This window comes from Zea mays, chromosome 9, assembly GCF_902167145.1.
Source record: "Zea mays cultivar B73 chromosome 9, Zm-B73-REFERENCE-NAM-5.0, whole genome shotgun sequence".
In the NCBI taxonomy this organism is placed as follows: Eukaryota; Viridiplantae; Streptophyta; class Magnoliopsida; order Poales; family Poaceae; genus Zea; species Zea mays.
In genome coordinates, this window is record NC_050104.1 from 144565138 (window position 1) to 144576627 (window position 11490).

Below are 11490 nucleotides of genomic sequence, written 5' to 3' on the forward strand. Positions count from 1 at the left end.
TCTGAGACCTCGTCTCGCGAGACAGGCTGCTCCGGATCCCGTTCTCCAGCTGCGTGATGTCGTCGAACGTTCCTGCGTCGATTCCTTCGTCGGCGGGATTCTCGCTGAGGCGGTTCTTCTCCAGGCGCGGTCGGTTCATCGTCGGAGACGGCGGGCGACTCTGCCCTCCCGATGAAGAGGACGTCGGGGTAGAACGGTATTGCTGCCGCGGCGACTTTCTTTCCGTTCTCCTTTGAGGTCGGAGGAACGGGAAGAACGACTGGCCTCTCCCTGGTCTCCTTCTTTCTCATGACCTGTGTCCATTCTGTCGTCGGGGAAGTAGACAGCGGAGTCTTCCGGGTCAGCGAGCTTCTAGCTCCAGCCTCCCCGGAGACGATCTTGTTCCGAAGAGCCGGAGGTAGCGTCTTTCCAGTATTTTCGGAGTTTGTTGGAGGAGACTTCTGTTCCGGCAGATCCGCGAGGCGGTGTAGGATTCCTTCTTCGTCCGCCACGGATGAGATTGTCCCGAAGCAGAATATGGATCCGGGACGCATGGTGATCTTGCTGTGGAAGGTGACGGCCATTGAGCTAGCTTGGGTCGTCGACACACCCCCTACCTGGCGCGCCAGCTGTCGATGTTTTGGGTCCGACCGCACACCCGGGGTTGCCCCTCAAGGTGTTTTTAGGAGTAGGACGGTGTCGACAACTGTAGCAAAATGGTTTGTGCCGATCGCACGAGGGACAATGGACAAGATTTACAGGTTCGGGCCGCTTAGAAGCGCGTAACACCCTACGTCCTGGTGAGTATATGAGCGTGGTTACAAGAAGATTCTCTGGATAGAGGGCGCAGAGAGTTTTTGTGGGTGGCTAAGTAGAACAGGGTCGATCCATCTGAAGGGGTGCCCCCTAGGCCTTATATACTCGGCCGTGGAGCAGTACACGTGATACGATAACAACAAGTAGCTAAAAGATAGTGAACCTCTTGAGTTTATCCCTACGTAACCTTCGCCGACTTATCCTCGCATGGCTCTGTTGCATGAGGGCTTCAGCGCGGGAAAGTCGGGTCTCTGTTGTGATCCATTCGTTCGACGTTGTGGGCCGCCTGTGTTTGCACTAATCAGTCTCACGTCTCCTTTGTTGGTTGTCTTTCCCTAGGCCCACGAAAGAATGACCTTACGAATTATTGGGCCCTTGGGCCGTTCGTGAGGCCTTTTACTTCTTTAGTGGACCCAGGGGATATCTATCCCCCACACCCGGCCACAGGGAGGCAATAGCGGCTCATGCCCAGTGCATCCCAACGCCCGCCACAGCGCCTCGGAATGCCGCGAGATCATCAAGCTCACGAAACGCGTCAGCGAGCGACGCGAGCAGTCGTCCAAGGATGGCTCCCCGCCCCGTCGCCGGCCTAGAAAGGAGAGGGTCGACAATGACGAAGTGGCCGCGGGAGAGCGAGAACTCGGGTATCAATCACCCGAGGGGGACCTCAAGGATGTCTTCACTAGAGATTCCGACTCCGGGGATGACAGCGACCGCCGCAAGAAGCTGTACGTCATCTACGACGGGAGCTGGGAACTCACCTCCCGCAGGAACGTCAAGTCCCTGCGCCGTGAGGTCCTGTCGGCAACTCCAGGGGTCCTGAAGGCTGCCCCACATCAACGATGGAGAAGCACCACCACCACCTTCAGGGGCATCCGACTGCCCCGACAACATGGCAGGGCCAGTATACTGCCACTCATCACCGCCCCTGTCATCGCCAACATGCGGCTGCACCATGTGTTGATTGACGGTGGGGCAGGCCTCAACGTCATCAGCCATGCTGCGTTCAAGCAGCTGCAAATCCTGGGGTCCCGTCTGGGACCCTCACGCCCATTCTCCGGAGTGGGCCCACAGCCGGTGTTTCCCCTTGAGAGCATCGCACTCCCGGTTACATTTGGGACTGAGGAGAACTTCCGCACGGAGAACATCGTGTTCGACGTCGCGGAAGTCAACCTCCCCTTTAACGCCATCATTGGCAGGCAGGCCCTGTACTGGTTCATGGCCATTGCCCATTACGGGTACTTGGTCCTCAAGATGCCATCCCCGACTGGGGTCCTCACCGTGCAGGGTGACCGTACCGCCGCACTTGCGGCCATAGAAAAGTTGCATGACCTGGCGGCAGAGACTGCTCGCCCGGATGACGGAGGGAGGAATCCCTTGAGAGCACCTAGAGGGGGGGTGAATAGGTGATCCTGTAAAAATCAAATACTTGTAGCCACAAAAACTTGGTTAAGAGTTAGTGCAATAGGACCAAGTGGCTAAGGACCGAGCTTTTGTGAAACACAATGGTCACAAAGAAAGACAACACAAAAGACACGGTGATTTATCCCGTGGTTCGACCAAGTATAACACTTGCCTATTCCACGTTGTGGCGTCCCAATGGATGAGGGTTGCACTCAACCCCTTTCAAGTGATCCAATGATCAACTTGAATACCACGGTGTTTTCCTTTCTTATACTTTCTCCCGTTTGCGAGGAATCTCCACAACTTGGAGCCTCTCGCCCTTAGAATTAATGATCACAAAGAAGCACAGAAGTAAGGGAGGGAAGAGCAACACACACAAGACTCAGAACAAGAGCAAAGTCACGCACACAAGTCACAACTTGAGCTCACAACACAACTCGAGGAGTTCTCTACTCAAATGGGGCTCAAGTCACTATCTCAAAGAATCGAATGCGCGAGAATGGAGTCTTGGTGCTTAGGAATGCTTGGGTAACTCCTCCATGCGCCTAGGGGTCCCTTTTATAATCCCAAGGCAGCTAGGAGCCGTTGGAGGCATTCTTGGAAGGCCAGAGTTGCCTTCTATCGGGTGGCGCACCGGACAGTGCGGTGCGCCACCAGACAGCCATTGTTCATGTCCGGTGCGCGATTCCCTTCCTAATCTGGCGCAGCCGACCGTTGCAATTTTGTGGCAGTTGGCGCACCAGACACTGTCCGGTGCCCCTTGCCGACCGTTGGAGCGGGCCACGCGTCGCCCGCGGATTTGGCGGCCGACCGTTGGCTCATCGAACAGTCCGGTGCACCACCGGACAATCTGGTGAATTATAGTCGTACGCCGCCGAACTTTTCCCGAGAGTGGCCAGTTCGCCGGAGACCAGCCTGGCGCACCGGACACCGTCCGATGCACCACCGGACAGTCCGGTGTGCCAGACTGTGCTGAGTCTTGGCTGCACAGAGGCACTCTCTTCCAATCTTTTTCTGTTCCTGTTTCTAGCACTTAGGTAACTTCATTAGTACCCAAAACAAATGTACTAAGTCTAGAAACATACCTTCTTGTTGATTTGCACTTCATCTATCATTTGGCATATAATAACTCACTTAATATGTGTTGGACACTTAATCACCAAATATACTAGAAATGGCCCAAGGGCACATTTCCCTTTCAATCTCCCCCTTTTTGGTGATTTATGCCAACACATCAAAAAGCAACAAATAGAAGTGCAACATCAATGCAATTCAGAACAAAAATAGTCTTTGACAGGATTTGACATATTTGGATCGTTCTTTGCCACCACTTGGTTTATTTTTGCAAATCAAATTCATTTTCCTATCTCTAAGTCAAACACACTTGTTTGGGCATAAAGAGAGATAATCCAGGAGTAAAAATGATTAAGAGCCAAAAACTCCCCCTTTTCCCATAATCAAACATTCTCCCCATAAGAGACCAAATTTTGATAATAAGAGTATTTTGACAAATCAAAAGTTCTAACTCTACTATTTTCAAAATTCTCAAGTGGTAGCTGATCCATTTGCTTTGGCCTTAATTTCTCCCCCTTTGGCATTAAGCACCAAAACAGGATCATTATTGGCCCTTTAACCTCATTGCCTCACCAAAATTGTCAATTAAGAGCAAAATGGCAATAAGAGCGTAGATATGAACTTGGAGTTAATACCAGAGTGTTGTGGAAGTCTTTGCATGGTCCAAGTTCACATTTCCCTTTCAATTCACCTTTGAGGCTACATTAAGTAAACTCGACACAAATGTTAGTCTCAAAGGATCAAGTTGTAGCACTTCTCCCCCTAAATATGTGCATTACTCACACATGGACTTGTGAGGTCCGGGGATCCCTTGCACAACTTGAGCACCAGAAGTAAACCAACAAATCTCATAAATGCATAAAGTAACTTGATCAAAGGCATAAAACACATGTATGCTATAGATCAATCCAAGTTACGCGAATCTAAGACATTTAGCTCACTACGCAGCCTGCAAAAGGTTTTCTCATCTAAAGGTTTGGTAAAGATATCGGCTAGCTGGTTCTCGGTGCTAACATAGAACACTTCGATATCTCCCTTTTGCTGGTGGTCTCTCAAAAAGTGATATCGGATGTCTATGTGCTTAGTGCGGCTGTGTTCAACAGGATTATCCGCCATGCAGATTGCACTCTCATTATCACATAGGAGTGGGACTTTGCTCAGATTGTAGTCAAAGTCCCGGAGAGTTTGCCTCATCCAAAGTAGTTGTGCGCAACACTGTCCTATGGCAACGTACTCAGCCTCAGCGGTGGATAGGGCAACGGAAGTTTGTTTCTTAGAACTCCAAGACACCAGGGACCTTTCAAGGAATTGGCATGTCCCTGATGTACTCTTCCTATCAACCTTGCATCCAGCATAATCGGAGTCTGAGTATCCAATCAAGTCAAAGGTTGACCACTTTGGATACCAGATCCCGAAGCAAGGCGTAGCAACTAAATATCTAAGAATTTGCTTAACGGCCACTAGGTGACACTCCCTTGGATCGGATTGAAATCTAGCACACATGCATACGCTTAGCATAATATCCGGTCTACTAGCACATAAATAAAGCAGTGAACCTATCATGGTCCGGTATGCCTTTTGATCAACGGACTTACCTCCTTTGTTGAGGTCGACGTGTCCGTCGGTTCCCATCGACGTCTTTGCGGGCTTGGCATCCTTCATCCCAAACCGCTTGAGAAGGTCTTGCGTGTACTTCATTTGTGAGATGAAGGTGCCATCCTTGAGTTGCTTCACTTGGAACCCAAGGAAGTAGTTCAACTCGCCCATCATCGACATCTCAAATTTCTGTGTCATTACCCTGCTAAACTCCTCACAAGACTTTTGGTTAGTAGAACCAAATATTATGTCATCGATAGGGATGAAAGTGGTAATCCAAACTGTTAGGACAAATTTAATATTTTAAAATAGATATGTATAAAATTTCATGTTGATCTTTTCTTATGTTATCAAGCACATTAGTACAAATATGAATAAAATATTACATACATTGTTTTATGTATTATTTGCTCCCTACAACACAAAAAGTTGAAAAATTTATCGAATTTATTTCCGAATCCATACCGAAGTTTATATCTATTATTTGAGAAAATATAGGATGAATTTGAGGTTTATCTTTTATGAATCTTAACAAGATGGATGTTAAAAACAAGAATACAAATTTGTATTGTATATTCTATATCTTATTTATTCACAATCAAAGAAAAACGACTAAAAAACTGATTACCGAGAAAATACCGTTTCCGACCGTTTTCATCCCTAGTCATCGACATAAATTTGGCACACAAAAAGGTCACCATCACAAGTCTTAGTAAAAAGAGTTGGATCGGCTTTCCCAACCTTGAAAGCATTAGCAATTAGGAAATCTCTAAGGCATTCATACCATGCTCTTGGGGCTTGCTTAAGTCCCTGAGCGCCTTAGAGAGCTTACACACATGGTCGGGGTACCGTTCATCCTCAAAGCCAGGGGGTTGCTCCACGTACACCTCCTCCTTGATTGGCCCGTTAAGGAAAGCGCTCTTCACATCCATTTGGAACAACCTGAAAGAGTGGTGAGCGGCATAGGCTAATAGAATGCGAATAGACTCTAGCCTAGCCACAGGAGCAAAAGTCTCCTCGAAATCCAAACCTGCGACTTGGGCATGACCTTTTGCCACAAGTCGAGCCTTGTTCCTTGTCACCACTTCGTGCTCGTCTTGCTTGTTGCGGAACACCCACTTGGTTCCCACAACGTTTTGCTTGGGACGTGGCACCAGGCTCCAAACTTCATTCCTCTCGAAGTTGTTGAGCTCTTCCTGCATGGCCAACACCTAGTCCGGATCTTGCAAAGCCTCTTCTACCCTGAAAGGCTCAATAGAAGAGACAAACGAATAATGCTCACAAAAGTTAGCTAGTCTTGAGCGAGTAGTTACTCCCTTGCTTATATCACCCAGAATCTGGTCGACGGGATGATTCCTTTGAATCGTCGCTCGGATTTGAGTTGGAGGGGCCCATGGTGCTTCTTCCTCCATAACTTGGTCTTCTTGTGCCCCCCTTTATCACACGCCTCCTCTTGAAGAACCTGTTCATCATCTTGAGTTAGGGGTGCACCATTGTTGAGGAAGAAGGTTGATCTTGCACTTGATGTTCCTGTGGTCGCACATCTCCAATCGCCATGGTGCGAATTACGTCCGTTGGAATATCATCTTCATCTACATCATCAAGATCAACTTGCTCTCTTGGAGAGCCATTAGTCTCATCAAATACAACGTCGCTAGAGACTTCAACCAAACCCGATGATTTGTTGAAGACTCTATACGCCTTTGTATTTGAGTCATAACCTAGTAAAAACCCTTCTACAGCTTTGGGAGCAAATTTGGAATTCCTACCTTTCTTCACCAAAATGTAACATTTGCTCCCAAATACACGAAAGTATGAGACGTTGGGTTTGTTACCAGTCAGAAGTTCTTACGCAGTCTTCTTGAGGAGGCGATGAAGGTAGAGCCGGTTTATGGCGTGGCAAGCTATGTTCACAGCTTCCGACCAAAATCGCTCGGGCGTCTTAAATTCTCCAAGCATCGTCCTCGCCATGTCTATGAGCGTCCTATTCTTCCTCTCTACCACACAGTTTTGTTGTGGTGTGTAGGGAGCGGAGAACTCGTGCTTGATTCCTTCCTCCTCAAGGTACTCCTCCACTTGTAAGTTCTTGAACTCGGACCCGTTGTCGCTTCTTATCTTTTTCACCTTGAGCTCAGATTCATTTTGAGCTCTCCTTAGAAAGCGCTTTAGGGTCCCTTGGGTTTCTAATTTATCATGCAGAAAGAATACCCAAGTGAAGCGGGAAAATCATCAACAAGGTGCCCCACCCACGGCAATGTGCGGTCCGCCGCGGCCATCGCGGCTCCGGTGAGAAATTGACCGCCCCGTGCTTGACGCCAGGCTCTGGTTAGCCTGTGCCCATCATCCATGGATCCTGGCGAACCACACCGAGCAGTCATCGAGGACCCGGCGGTGGCATACGCGCAAGACACCGACAACAGATTCTCGCGGGTAGCGCTTCACGCATGGACCGACGCTAGTGGCATCCTCCGTGCAGGAGCCGTCGCACGAGCAGGGCTACCCCTGACCACCCTAATAGCAGATCCCATTTGGTGGTCAGCGCATGTTTTCGTTGGTGGCTGTCAATTCTTCGCCGCGGATTACGGCGGCACGTAGCGCTACAATGCTTGCTCGGTAGATGAGGTGAGAGAGGGTCAAGGATTCGAATTTATAGCCTAGGTCGAGAACGGGCTCGGTCAGGTTGGTCCCGAGGTTCCAGCGTGGATTTGGGGGGGGGGGTTGTTACAGCTAGCGAAATCCGCGCAATTCCTGGCGGCGGACTCGCGGCATCGGTGATTTGGTGCGGACGCAGCGTGAGGGAGAAGGAAGAGCTGACGGCACGGCCCCACGCGTCATTGGTCCAAACAGGTGCCCGCCTGACGGTGGCAACGTGTAGCATCCCAAAAATTCAAATCTTGAAATTTTCTCAAACTCGCTCTAAATTCAAAATGAATTTCAAATTTCATTTCAAAATGTTTGTTTGCATGTTGATATCAACAAATAAAATATAGTGGTCTATATTCTCTCCAAAATCCTCCTCAAAATATCCTACAAATATTTCCCTAGTGACCCCCTCAAATTCTTTACAGAAATACTGCCCAGATATTTCCCTAGTAATTTCCCTCAATTTCTTTCCAGAAATATTACCCAGATATTCCACCAATATATCTCCAAATATTTTCTTCCTGAGAAATACCTTCAGAATCATTTTCAAGTCCCTACAAATATTTTCTTCATAACTTTCCACATACTCATACGTATATGTATGCCTCCGGTGTCATACGTTGAGCTCTACAAGCTAATTACACTCATATAAGACAAATCCATGCTAATCTCCCACTAATTCTCTGATCCTCCCACTAATCCTCTCATCCCTCCCCCTAATCCCCCACCATGGCTATAAATAGAGGGGCAAGGGCCTCCTCTCAAGCCACCCCAAGCCATTTCATGGCAACTCTCCCCCCACACACGCCCGCTCCATCTCCCACACAAGCACACACTAGCACAAGGATCGTTCGGTCGTTCTTCGATCGTTCGTCCCCCTGTTCTTAGTTTGTTTGTTCGTTAGTCCGATCGTTCGATCGTTCTTCCGATCGTTCATGGTTCGTTCGTCCGTTCGTTCGTCCAAATAATCTTTTTCCTGCCGTTATGCTGCCGAAATTCCGATCGTTCGTTCGTTCGATCATTCGATCGTTCGTCCGTTCGTTCATAGTTCCTATTCATCATTCATCGTTCGTTCATAGTTCCTATTCATCGTTCATCGTTCGTTCATAGTCCCTATTCATCGTTCTTCCAGATAATCTTTGTATTGCCGTTATGGTGCCAAAATTCCGATCGTTCGTTCGTCCGATCATTCGATCGTTCGTCCGTTCGTTCATAGTTCCTATTCATCGTTCATCGTCACTATTCATCGTTCATCGTTCGTTCATACGACTATTCACCATCACTATTCATCGCTACTATTCACCGTTGCTATTCACCATCGTTACTATTCATCGCACTATTCATTATCGTTACTATTCATTATTGTTGCTATTCATCCATGATATATGCGTTAACTTTTTCGTCGTCACTATTCATCATTAATATTCATCATTACTATTCATCGATCATCCGATCACCCCAAATTTCAACCACTCATCCATCATGTTGTCCAGTCCACCTAAGACCAGCCAGACCCATATTCCAGTCATACGAACTCCGGTGACTGTGATTTTCCTTCCAGTAGGGAACTTCCCATCTGGTCACTCATCCCAGGTTTCTCCAAGTTGAGCACGCTTAACTCTGAGATTTCTTCGAACCAGGCTTCTAAACTCAGATTCCAATAATTCTTGTTTCTAAATTCTTATCAAAGTATTCCCTATCCAACCATGTTATCCCTTAAGCATGGTTCATATTCCAGAAAACTCCCAAAATACTCTGGTCCCATATTCTGCCTATAACTCTCCTGTTCATACTAAGTCAGACGATTCATTCGTCACTATTCTCACCAACAGTGAACTTCACTGTGCTACACCACATACACCCAGCTATAAATACACCCATCTACCCTCTCCCTCTCCACACACACTCAACACCCTCAGCCAAGGCAAACACCCACCCACTCAATTACTCTGCTCTGCCGACTACACGCATAGTGTCGCTCCGCCTCCAGTCCACCCTCCTGGTAAGCACCTCCACTCCACCACTAGTAGTATCTCAACACCACATGACACAGATTCTGCTCAAGACTCTACCCATCCATATATCGCTATTCTGACCACTATACTAAATATTTGTTGGTATACTTGCTGGTTTGTATGTTTGCTTGTTCATGTTGCATAGTTATCAGAGCGTTTGTGTCGTCTCGTGGAGGCTAGATCTGCAAGTCTACGCCAGACAGTGGAGCTAGAAGCCAGTTCCGCGAGCTCCCCTTCCCCCTTCGCCGAATAAGCACGACAAGCTCACTGGATCCCTTTGATGCATAAATTATCTATGATTTTTCAACCACAACACTCAGCCTGTTATTTTATGCATGATATGATTTTGAGACAAGTTATTATGGCCACCCAGCCGCTTGCCGCAATCAATCCTTGATATATTTGTTACAAATGATTTGAGAAAAGGTGTGAGTTTTCAAAAGAAAATGCTTTTCAAAATGTGTATGATGAAGGGTTTTCACCCTTATCACCTTTGAGTAGGGATGATCAGGGACTCTCTGGTTTAGGGGAGGGCCTAAGGTGATGGCTCAGCTGGTTTAGGTGTGAGCAGAAGGATTGTCCTCTCACATAAGGACCGGTTTGTCATCCTTCACTACTTGTACTCATGATAAGTACAACCACTCGAGACTGTATGGGCAGTCGCTCAATCTGAACTCGTACGGTCCAAACCCTAGGGTTATGAAGGCTGGGGAGCACCGGGAGGATAAGGAGGGGGAATGTTTTGTCAGGTTTGGACATGGCAGTAGCCTGACTCCTTCCGGTATAACCGTTAAGGTAAGGACGTGCGAGGAAAGAAAGAGATTCAGCATTCGGGTCTCACGACGGTGAGATCGCAGAAACCGGACTAGTGGGTAAAGTGTACCCATCTGCGCAGAGTTCAAACATATTCGAATAGTCTGTGTCCACAGGAATGAACGAGTCTGGTGTGGTATGACAATTAGTGTTTTGTTTTCCAAAAAAAGGGTGCGTTTGAAAAAAGTGGTTTTTAAAAGGTCCGGCGGTTGAGCCATGAGCTATGGTGGACGGGAAGTCCAGTAGCTGTTTTTGAAAATGAAAACCAGTGGGAAACTGCTGAGATACCTGGATGATTTAGTCCAGGGGATTTTGTTCTATATTGAAAAAAAACTTCCTGCTCCTTTGGGAGAGGATGCGCTTTGCAAAATACAAAATGTTTTACAAAACAACCCTGTATAAAATATTGTTGTTTCTGCAAAATATCCTGAGCTCCACATATTCCATGCATTATATCTGATTTCCTCATTCCGCGGGTGAAGGTGGGCTGCTGAGTACGTTTGTACTCACCCTTGCTTATTTGTTGTTTTTCAGAAAAGGAGATTGGGTAAGAGTTACGATTGTTCCCAACCTTGCCTGTGGCTGTTGGACCACTGATTTGCTTCGCTGCGTATATCGGGCTGCTTCAGCCCCACTCTGATGTTATATCCCGAGTTGTGGACCAACTCTTAAAGTTGTTCGTCACATTCATAGGTTTATCTCGTTTAAGCAGATCTGGAATCATCTGTTGTATAAATATGTTTACTAGCCTACTGGGACTAGTAATTGTATCACATTTGAGTCCCAGAGGATTAGGGCGCTTCACAACGCGGCGCGGAAGCGGAGCAAGGGGCTGACGAGACGGGCCCGCTAGCCAGCGCACGTGTATCCCCCGGCTGGGCCGCGCGGGTTGGGGAGCCAATGGGCCGCGCGGAGATAGTGGGGAATGGGCTGAGGCAGAGAAGAATAGGCCCAGACGCTGGCTTCCTTTATTCTTTTACATTTTCCTTTTTATTTTCTCCTTTCTTTTGATCTTTTCGGATTTTAGTTTTCAATTTTCATAATTCAATTTTAGATTTAGTTTTGAATACAAGAATTCACACCCAAAGGTCAAGCATGGTGCATAACTTATACTTATTTCTTTTATTTATTTGTATCCATTTAGATAAAT